This window comes from Triticum dicoccoides, chromosome 3A (genome assembly GCF_002162155.2).
Source record: "Triticum dicoccoides isolate Atlit2015 ecotype Zavitan chromosome 3A, WEW_v2.0, whole genome shotgun sequence".
NCBI lineage: Eukaryota > Viridiplantae > Streptophyta > Magnoliopsida > Poales > Poaceae > Triticum > Triticum dicoccoides.
This window is the reverse complement of record NC_041384.1, coordinates 312574056-312585497: the sequence shown is the minus strand read 5'-3', so window position 1 is coordinate 312585497 and position 11442 is coordinate 312574056.

Genomic DNA, 11442 nt, shown 5'->3' with positions numbered 1-11442 from the left:
AGAGAAACCTAAGTTGTCGTTTCTTAAAGGTTTGGGGCTGCGACGCTTATGTGAAAAAGTTTCAGGATTAAGCTCGAACCCAAAGCGGATAAAATGCATCTTCATAGGACACCCAAAACAGTTGGGTATACCTCCTAATTCAGATCCGAAAGCAATATGGATTGTTTCTTGAATCGGGTCCTTTCTCGAGGAAAGGTTTCTCTCGAAAGAATTGAGTGGGAGGATGGTGGAGACTTGATGAGGTTATTGAACCGTCTCTTCAACTAGTGTGTGACAGGGCACAGGGAGTTGTTCCTGTGGCACCTACACCAATTGAAGTGGAAGCTTATGATATTGATCATGAAACTTCGGATCAAGTCACTCCCAAACCTCGTAGGATGACAAGGATGCGTACTACTTCAGAGTGGTACGTAATCCTGTCTTGAAGGTCATGTTGCTAGACAACAATGAACCTATGAGCTATGGAGAAGTGATGGTGGGCCCAAATTCCGACAAATGGTTAGAAGCCATGAAATCCGAGATAGGATCCATGTATCAGAACAAAGCATGGACTTTGGTGGACTTGCCCAAAGATCGGCAAGCCATTGAGATAAATGGATCTTTAAGAAGAAGATGGGCGTGGATGGTAATGTCACCATCTATGAAGCTCGACTTGTGGCGAAGAGATTTTCACAAGTTCAAGGAGTTGACTGCGATGAGATTTTCTCATCCGTAGCGATGCTTAAGTCCGTCGGATTCATGTTAGCATTAGCTGCATTTATGAAATCTGGCAGATGGATGACAAAACGAGTTTCCTTACCAGTCTTCGTATGGAAAGGTTGTATGTGATACAAATCAGAAAGTTTTTGTCGATCCTAAGGATGCTAAAAGGTATGCTAGCTCCAGCGATCCTTCCATGGACTGGAGTAAGCATCTCGGAGTTGGAATGTGCGCTTTGATAAGATGATCAAAGATTTTGGGTTTATACAAAGTTTATGAGAAACTTGTATTTCCAAAGAAGTGAGTGGGAGCACTATAGAATTTCTGATGAGTATATGTTGTTGACATATTGATGATCAGAAATGATGTAGAATTTCTAGAAAGCATATAGGGTTATTTGAAAACTGTTTTTCAATGGAAAACCTGGATTAAGCTGCTTGAACATTGAGCATCAAGATCTATAAGGATAGATCAAAATGCTTAATAATACTTTCAAATGAGCACATACCTTGACATGATCTTGAAGGTGTTCAAGATGGACCAGTCAAAGAAGGAGTTCTTGCCTGAGTTGTAAGGTACGAAGTTAAGACTTAAAGCTCGACCACGGCAGAATAGAGAGAAAGGACGAAGGTCGTCCCCTATGCTTAAGACGTAGGCTCTTCAGTATGCTATGCTGTGTACCGCACCTGAAGTGTGCCTTGCCATGAGTCAGTCAAGGGGTACAAGAGTGATCCAAGAATGGCTCACAGGACAGCGGTCAAAGTTATCCCTAGTAACTAGTGGACTAAGGAATTTTCTCGATTATGGAGGTGGTAAAAGAGTTCGTCGTAAAGGTTACGACGATGCAAGCTTGACACCTATCCGGATAGCTCTGAGTAGAGAGACCGGATACATATAATGGAGCAATAATTTAGAATAGCTCCAAGTAGAACAGTTGTTTGGAATAGCTCCAAATAGAGCATGGTAGCTGCATCTAGGAGATGACATAGAGATTTGTAAAGCACACACGGATCTGAAAGGTTCAGACCCGTTGACTAAAACCTCTCTCACAAGCAACATGATCAAACATAAAACTCATTGAGTGTTAATCACATAGTGATGTGAACTAGACTACTGACTCTAGTAAACTCTTGGGTATTAGTCACATGGCGATGTGACCTGTGAGTGTTAATCACATGGCGATGTGAACTGGATTATTGACTCTAGTGCAAGTGGGAGACTGTTGGAAATATGCCCTAGAGGCAATAATAAAAGTGTTATTATTATATTTCTTTGTTCATGATAATAGTCTTTTATTCATGCTATAACTGTATTATCCGGAAATCGTAATACACGTGTGAATACATAGACAACACCATGTCCCTAGTAAGCCTCTAGTTGACTAGCTCGTTGATCAACAGATGGTTACGGTTTCCTGACCATGGACATTGGATGTCGTTGATAACGGGATCACATCATTAGGAGAATCATGTGATGGACAAGACCCAATCCTAAGCCTAGCACAAAGATCGTGTAGTTCGTTTGCTAGAGCTTTGCCAATGTCAAGTATCTCTTCCTTCGACCATGAGAGCGTGTAACTCCTGGATACCGTAGGAGTGCTTTGGGTGTATCAAACGTCACAACGTAACTGGGTGACTATAAAGGTGCACTACAGGTATCTCCGAAAGTATCTATTGTTTTATGCGGATCGAGACTGGGATTTGTCACTCCGTGTAAACGAAGAGGTATCTCTGGGCCCACTCGGTAGGACATCATCATATGCGCAATGTGACCAAGGAGTTGATCACGGGATGATGTGTTACGGAACGAGTAAAGTGACTTGCCGGTAACGAGATTGAACAAGGTATTGGATACCGACGATCGAATCTCGGGCAAGTAACATACCGATAGACAAAGGGAATTGAATACGGGATTGATTAAGTCCTTGACATCGTGGTTCATCCGATGAGATCATCATGGAACATGTGGGAGCCAACATGGGTATCCAGATCCCGCTGTTGGTTATTGACCGGAGAACGTCTCGGTCATGTCTGCATGTCTCCCGAACCCGTAGGGTCTACACACTTAAGGTTCGATGACGCTAGGGTTATAAAGGAAGCTTGTATGTGGTTACCGAATGTTGTTCGGAGTCCCGGATGAGATCCCGAACGTCACGAGGAGTTCCGGAATGGTCCGGAGGTAAAGATTTATATATAGGAAGTCCTGTTTCGGCCATCGGGACAAGTTTCGGGGTCATCGGTATTGTACCGGGACCACCGGAAGGGTCCCGGGGGCCCACCGGGTGGGGCCACCTGCCCCGGGGGGCCACATGGGCTGTAGGGGGTGCGCCTTGGCCTACATGGGCCAAGGGCACCAGCCCCAAGAGGCCCATGCGCCTGGGGAAACCCTAAAGGAAGAGTCCCAGCAGGGGAAGGCACCTCCTAGGTGCCTTGGGGGGGAGGACTCCTCCCCTGGCCGCCGCCCCCTTGGAGATTGGATCTCCTAGGGGCTGGCGCACCCCCCCCTTGGGATCCCTATATATAGTGGGGTAGGAGGGCCTCCCAAACACACCTTATGCCTTTGGTGCAGCCCCTCCCTCTCTCCCAAGTTCTCCTCCTCTTCTCCCATGGTGCTTGGCGAAGCCCTGCGGGATTGCCACGCTCCTCCACCGCCACCACGCTGTTGTGCTGCTGTTGGATGGAGTCTTCCTCAACCTCTCCCTCTCTCCTTGCTGGATCAAGGCGTGGGAGACGTCACCGGGCTGTACGTGTGTTGAACGCGGAGGTGCCGTCCGTTCGGCACTTGATCATCGGTGATCTGAATCACGACGAGTACGACTCCATCAACCCCGTTCACTTGAACGCTTCCGCTTAGCGATCTACAAGGGTATGTAGATGCAAACTCTCCTCCTTTCTACTCGTTGCTGGTCTCTCCATAGATAGATCTTGGTGATACGCGTAGGAAAATTTTGAATTTCTGCTACGTTCCCCAACACGCTGGACTGGGCTGCCTAGCAAGAGGAGGCCCACGCGCGGGCGCTGATCTGGCGGTTGAGCGGTTCAGCGACGCAAGACTGGTCAACGCGAGCGCTCGTCCCCTTCCCTGGTTCGAAAGAAGCAGAGGCAGGGGCTTGGCAACGGCGACAACGGGACTGCAGGGCTCCGGCGGAAGGCTTGCCGGCCCGGCGGCGGCTAGAATGGACGGATCGGGCCTTGGGGCACCGGATCCGGTGGGTGGTGGAGCTCCATGGGCGGCGACCTGCGCCTTGGTGCAGGGAGGAGGAGGCGCTTCCTGTGAACAACATGAGAGAGAGAGAGATCGTGAGAGGGAGAAGGAAGGGAGAGGAAGCTGCAGGGAAGACGGGAAGGAGCAAGAACGCCTGAGGGTTGGCTGCTCCGGCGAGCTCCGCCGGCAGCGCGGTTGGCGCCTAAGAGAGGCGTTCGACTCCTTGGGTCGACGAGGAGTGTGAGGAGGCAGGCACGAGGCCTTTCGTTCATCTGCTGCGACCGGGAGGACGAGGAGGCGGGCACGCAGGGTGGAGCTCGGGCGTGCTGGATCGGGGAAAAGGAGGAGGTTGGAGAGGATTTGGATCAGGAGGAGTGCGGCTCTGGTTGGCTGGCGATGGGATCGAGGGAGATTGAGTGAGGGGATCCCGAGAGGAAGAAGCTGATTGGCTCGGCGCTGAAATCAAAAGGAGTGGCGGCGGCATGGGGACTGGATGGATGGGACAAGGTCCTAGAATTTAGGGTTAGGGGCTTTATATAGCATGTAGGCGAAAAGAGAGGGATTTGGATCATCGGATCGAAATCTGACGGACGAGAATAAATATGCTAAGGAGTCCAATAAATAAAACGGTGATATTTTGTAGATGTTTGGGGATGATCCGGACCCAACGGTGACAACTGTCCGGGTCAGGTCCGGGACAACTTTTGGACGCGCGTGAAGGGTTCGATGCACTGTGCAGAGAGGGTTGGACGGACAAGGTCAAGTGTGCGGACTGAGTGGAGAGAGGGGGAATGCAACCCGGCAACCTTTTCCGGAGACCGAAAACGTCCGACGTTAGGCCGGCTATACTGCCGCTATAGTTAATCGTTGGGGCATCAAATGAACTCCGAATGCGATGAAACTTGGCAGGCGACCTACTAACAACATAACAACACCACATGCCAACTTTCATCCCATTCCGAGAACATTTTCCGGCCACTTATAAAATAATACTTTGGACATGCCGCGGGCGCGTGCAAGTGTGTCTGGGCTCAGAACGGACCACGGAAGGAAGGGGAAACCCGGACGGATGCAAGTTTTAAAAACATGATGATGCGATGCACATGATGACATGATAAGATGCAACACGCAAGCAAATGACAAGGCAACAACAGCGAATAACTGGAAGACACCTGGCACATCGGTCTCGGGGCGTTACACCATCAAAGATCAATATGTGCATGATGCTAATTTTAAAGATGTAATGCATAATTGTAAAGAAGGAAGAACATGGAACAAGTTCGTCGTTAATGATGGATTTGTGTTCCGTGCTAACAAGCTATGCATTCCAGCTAGCTCCGTTTGTCTTTTGTTGTTGCAGGGGGCTCATGGAGGAGGATTAATGGGACACTTTGGCGTGAAGAAGACGGAGGACGTACTTGCTAAACATTTCTTTTGGCTAAAGATGAGACGAGATGTTGAGCGTTTTGTTGCTCGCTGCACTACATGTCAAAAAGCTAAGTCACGACTCAATCCTCATGGTTTATATATGCCTTTGCCTGTACCTAGTGTTCCTTGGGAGCATATATCTATGGACTTTATTTTAGGTTTACCTCAAACAAAGAAGGGGAGGGATAGCATATTTGTTGTCGTGGATAGATTCTCGAAAATGGCACACTTTATACCATGTCATAAAAGCGATGATGTTGTTAATGTTGCTGATTTGTTTTTTCATGAAATTATTCGCTTGCATGGTGTGCCAAGTACTATTGATTCAGATCATGATACTAAATTTCTTAGCCACTTTTGGAGATGTTTATGGGCTAAGTTGGGGACTAAACAACTTGTTAGTACTACTTGTCACCCCCAAACTGATGGACAAACTAAAGTAGTCAATAGAACATTGTCTACTATACTTAGGGTTGTTTTGAAGAATAATAAGAAAATGTGGGAAGAATGCTTGCCTCATATTGAATTTGCTTATAATCGTTCACTGTATTCTACTACTAAAATGTGTCCTTTTGAAATTGTGTATGTTTTCCTACCTTGTGCACCTATTGATTTGTTGCCTCTTCCATCTTCGGAGAAGGTTAATTTTGATACTAAACAACGTGCTGAATTGATTTTAAAAATGCATGAGTTAACTAAGGAAAACATTGACCATATGAATGCTAAATATAAACTTGCTGGAGATAAGGGTAGAAAACATGTTGTGTTTGCAATCTAGCTGAATCATAGTCTTAGCAAGTGACATCACAATCACAGAAAAATGAAGATTATTTGCAATAGCATTCCATAAGTTTATTGATGCATTTTGTATTTGCAAGCATCAGTTTGACAATAACTGTTTGATTATTTAGTGGTCAGTGGACAATCCCAAAAACATTTGCAGGTACTTCACCGTCATCTCCGATTCTTGCACGAGTTGCTGGCGTAGTCATTTTTAATGCGGTGCTAGTGTTATATCATTTAACAATCATAATCCAATCAACAACAAGTGATTATTTGTCCTTCTCTCTCTTTTTGTGTAGACCTGATCCATGTGGGTTGTACACAGGGCCTGACGAAAGTGAATTAGTGTTGTCACTTCCTTGGACGATCTCTTGTCTGTTGGTCTTCAAAGAAGCAGAACTGTGTATCACTCTCCACTGCTGAATATGAACACATTCCTGCTGGATCTTGCTGCCCTCAGCTTCTATGGATGAAGCAAACTCTCAAGGACTATGGCATCCACCTGAAGCATGTGCCACTCTACTACGACAATGAAAGCGCCATCAAGATTGCCAACAATCCAGTTCAACACTTGAAGACAAAGCACATTCAGATCCATCATCATCACTTTCTCGCAGATCATGTCATGAAGGAAGACATTGATATCATTCACGTCAACACTGAAGAGCAATTAATAGATATCTTCACAAAGCCCTTGGATGAGAAAAGGTTCTGCAAGCTGCGGTGTGAGCTAAATAACTTAGAATCATCGAATGTCTTATGAATGGACACACATCCTAACGCTTATGCATGTTGATGACTTAGATGTGCAACACACAAAGTAACGTATATCTTAAATAAATGAAGGCCTACCCTCTAAGTGTGAATTCATTAACGCAGAATTTGACTTCAGAGCGCCACGATAATTGTGCGTTGTGTCTGGGTCTAATAATTCCTATACGGTGGGTAACGCCACCTCCAAACTTTCTTGAAGATTTTCATTTGGCGTCATGATTACATTATCTTCATATTTAGTTTGTCTTCAACATTGATTTGTCCTTAAGGTTTATCTTCACAATGTTGATTTGGTCTTTTCTGATATATATATATATATATATATATATATATATATATATATATATATGTGTGTGTGTGTGTGTGTGTGTGTGTGTGTGTGTGTGTGTGTGTGTGTGTGTGTATGTTCCTCTACAACATTCACTTATAGCTATGTATTCGAACTTGCCATTTTCTGAACTAAGTGAATGTGATCGGACCCTAACCCCTTCTATGCTTCTACCTCAATTTCTGTCTATCTAGTCATATGCATTATGTTGAAACATTTCAAATGTCTTCACTATGTCCTTGTCAGCTGAAGATACAGAGACGCACATTTAAAACTATTTTAATGCTATATCTCTTTTGGCTGAATACCGGAGAAGCCGGAATGACCACCCGACAAACCAGACGAGCGTGGGAACATGGAACAACTCTCAATGAGTTGCATGCATGCCACGTGTTCATCAGATGTGAACCGCTAGGGGCACCTGCGTAATTGCGCTACACAGCCCTTCACCTTATAAATACACACCTGCACGGTCATTATCTCCTCTGACACCTCGCCATCTCGCTCAAACCCTAGCGCCACCGCTAGCTCGCGTCGACGCCGGAGACGAAGCGCTTAGCTGCCGCGACCTCTTCGACACTGTCCTCACACCCGCCGCGGACCTCGTCTTCTACGCCGTCGCGGTAGGTGTCTTCCGCCGCCAAGTTAGGGTGCGGGAGATTGGACTGCTCGACATCTGTTCTACCCCGTCTAGCAGTTCTTCAGTGGTAAATAAAACTCACTTTTTACCACTTTTTCGATCTGTCAAATTTATCCACTTCAACCAAAAGTGGTTTCTGCACTTCCAAAGCTGGATCTTTTTCTTTCTGAATCTCATATCTTGCAAAGTATATTCACTTATGCTTCATAACTAGTTAGATTCCTCACTTGTACTTATTCATGGATTCATACAAATCTGGAACCAACTCACTTCAAATAAGTGAATGTCTTCGCACTATGATGTCAATGTCTTCAAACTGATTTATCTTCAAAATCTTCTGAGAATGCACATGACCTCTTCCCCTTCCCTCGCATCTCTAATGCTGTCACAGGTACATGTCCGTGGGAGAATCCCTTTGTTCTCATAGTCTGCATTCATTTGCAGAATACTTACAACATCACATTGACTCTCCTGAAGCCAGTTCTTGTTTGACAAGTCGTCGAAAGCCTTTCACTATCTTGAAGCCTCTTTGTCTGAATATAATGGCAACTGGAAAATCTGCAAGAAAGGGTGGCAGGTAGCGTCGTGGAAATACTGCTCTAGATCTGCCTCCGGATCTCTATGAACTTTACAAGTCTGATCCCGAGGAGAGCTACAATCAGCGCAAGACCAGATACAGTGGATCCAAAGATATTGGGCTGATCAGTGGTTCAAGTATAACTTCGTCACTCCTGAGTATGCTGAAAAGAATGCTATCAAGCGCCCGTGGGGCGATATTCTTTACAAGAATTTGCAACCCAAGATGAATCCTGAAGCTATTGCCCAAGGCTTCTATTCGTGCATGGTCCGAGGACCTCGGCCAGAAAATGCCGACCCATCATCTCTTCGATGGTGTCATGACGATGATCTCTTCAAGCGCAACTTTTAGTTTGCAAAGGAGTCGGCTACCAAGAACAGGAAGGCATTCAGACTCAACTTCAACCCTGGTCCATCTACTCCAAGGCCGGATGGCACACGAGACGCCAATCCTAATGTCATCGGCCCCTTCAATAGCTTTGATGGACTACTCTCCCATATTGCTGCTCAGAGGGCCATTGTAGAACAATCTGGTGATGATGCAGACTCTGAGGATGCACCTACACCACCAAAGCAGAAGAAGAAGAAGTCAAAAGCCTCAAAGCCCTCTACAACACCAAAAGCTTCAACTGTGAAGACATTGAAAACTACACCTCCTGAACTCAGTGTGCAGCCTGAAGATCAATCTCGCATCTCCAAGAAGACCAAGAACCCCAAGATGATTTCTAGGCATGACCTCACTCCTGCTGTCGTTCTATGCAATGAGGATAATACCATCGATCTATCAAGTGATGAAGATCTTGGAGATGAAGCTCTGGAAATGTTGATCAAGAGCAAGTAAGAGGCTAAGATCTTCCATGATTTGCCTCTATTTGATCTTGATATACTATAACACCCTCGATGCGACTATAGCTCCCACGTGTCGAGGCACGACTTAGAGATATAATTGCATTGAAGGCATATGTTGCAAGTTAGGCAATCTTCACGACATCCCATGTAATATGATAATAAAAGGGGAGATAACATAGTTGGCTTACACTCGCCATGTCAATCAAGTGCATAAATAACATTACATCATCCAAACACTCATGACCCGACTACGGTGCCAAAATAAAAGAGAACCCAACATGCGACACGGTCCCAATCACCCCCAACTGGGCACCACTACTGATCATCGGGAAAGGAAACATAGTAACATTGTGAGTCTTCGTCGAACTCCCACTTGAGCTCATACGCGTCTCCTGGAGCGGAATCATCGGGCCCTGCATCTGGTGTAATAGTAATCTGTGAGCCACATGGACTCAGCAATCTCGCACCCTCGCGATCAAGACTATTCAAGCTTATAGGTATGGCAAGGTAAAATATGAGTGGAGCTGCAGCAAGCGACTAGCAAGTATGGTGGCTAACTTATTCGCAAAAGAGAGCGAGAAGAGGAGGCAAAGCGCGAGCGAGAAACTAGAGAGCAACCCGCGCAAACATTACTCCAACACGGTGTCCACTTCCCGGACTCCGCCGAGAAGAGGCCATCACGGTAACACACTCAGTTGATTCATTTTAATTAATTAAGGTTCAAGTTATCTACAACCGGACATTAACAAATTCCCATCTGCCCATAACCGCGGGCACGGCTTTCGAAAGTTCAATCCCTACAGGGGAGTCCCATCTTAGCCCATGACAAGCTCTCACGGTCAACGAAGGAATAGACCTCCTCCCAAGACGTTCCGATCAGACTCGGTATCTTGGTTACTCAAGACACTTCGACAGGTTAAAACAAGACCAGCAACACCGCCCGAATGTGCCGACAAATCCCGATGGAGCTGCACATATCTCGTTCTCAGGGCACACTCAGATGAGACTAGCCACGAGTAAAAACCAACCCTCAAGTTTCCCCGAGGTGGCCCCGCAGGCAGCTCAGTTCGGACCAACACTCAGAGGGAGCACTGGCCCGGGGGGGGGGTTTAAAATAAGATGACCCTCGGGCTCCGGTAACCCAAGGGAAAAAGAGGCTAGGTGGAAAATGGTAAAACCAAGGTTGGGCATTGCTGAAAAAGCTTTAATCCAGGCGAACTATCAAGGGGTTCCCATTATAACCCAACCGCGTAAGGAACGCAAAATCCAGGAACATAACACCGATATGACGGAAACTAGGGCGGCAAGAGTGGAACAAAACACTAGGCGAGAGGCCGAGCCTTCCACCCTCTACCAAGTATATAGATGCATTAAGATAACATGGCAATATAATGATATCCCAACAAGTAAATAAGAGATGTTCCAACAAGGAACGGCCTCCAATCTTCACCTACAACTAGCAACGCTATAAGAGGGGCTGAGCAAAGCGGTAACATAGCCAATCAACGGTTTGCTAGGACAATGGTGGGTTAGAGGTTTGACATGGCAATTTGGGAGGCTTGCAAGCAAGTGGTAGGCATCGTAGCAATGGCATAGCAAAAGAGCGAGCAAACTAGCATAGCAAAGATAGTAGTGATTTCGAGGGTATGATCATCTTGCCTGCACAGTTGTCAGAGTTGACTGGATCCTCGAAAGCAAACTCAACGGGCTCCTCGTTAGCGAACTCGTCTCCTGGCTCTACCCAAACAAGACAAACAAGCAACAAGGATACAATCAACCACGTGCAAACTCAAACAACACGATGCAAAGATGATATGCTATGCGGGATGCGTGCGAGATACAACATACAAGATATGACAGGAAATGCATGAACCTGGCCTCAACTTGGAATTCCAAGTGTGCCACTGCAAAGATGAGATGAAATCGCTTGAAAACGATATAAAGAATGCCGGAATCGGAGTTACGGTTTGGAAATGGCAAGCGATTCAAATATGACACCGGTCTGCGATTTACAGCAAGTAGGCATCTAAATGCAACGAAATGAACATGCTACAGCCACCAAACATGACAACAAAATACATGGCAGGGAAGCATTCAATATGCTTAACAAAAGTCTAGCACAAAGCTACGGCCAAATCATCCATTAACAGGTTCAAACAAG